Source organism: Vipera berus (genome assembly GCF_964194415.1).
Source record: "Vipera berus genome assembly, chromosome: 8".
Classification (NCBI taxonomy): Eukaryota; Metazoa; Chordata; class Lepidosauria; order Squamata; family Viperidae; genus Vipera; species Vipera berus.
In genome coordinates, this window is record NC_138211.1 from 13,543,574 (window position 1) to 13,543,884 (window position 311).

Below are 311 nucleotides of genomic sequence, written 5' to 3' on the forward strand. Positions count from 1 at the left end.
AATGTACTAAGTTAAAAGCAAATAGATTGGGGGGGGAAAAAGAATAAAAGTATGGGACTGTGCATTCACCCATAGAGAAAGGTAATTTGGGGGAGGGGGAAAATATTGCTAATTTAGCTAATAAATATATACGGTATATATTGTCAGGGAAGAAATACAGAAAGAACTTTGTGTTTCCTATTTTATTTTATTTTTCTTTATTTTAATCCCATTTATATCCCGCCCTTCTCCGAAGACTCAGGGCGGCTTACAAGCTTAGCAGTTAAGTTTCCAGTTTCCTATGGATGGGTAAGAAGGTGGGTGGGTGGATG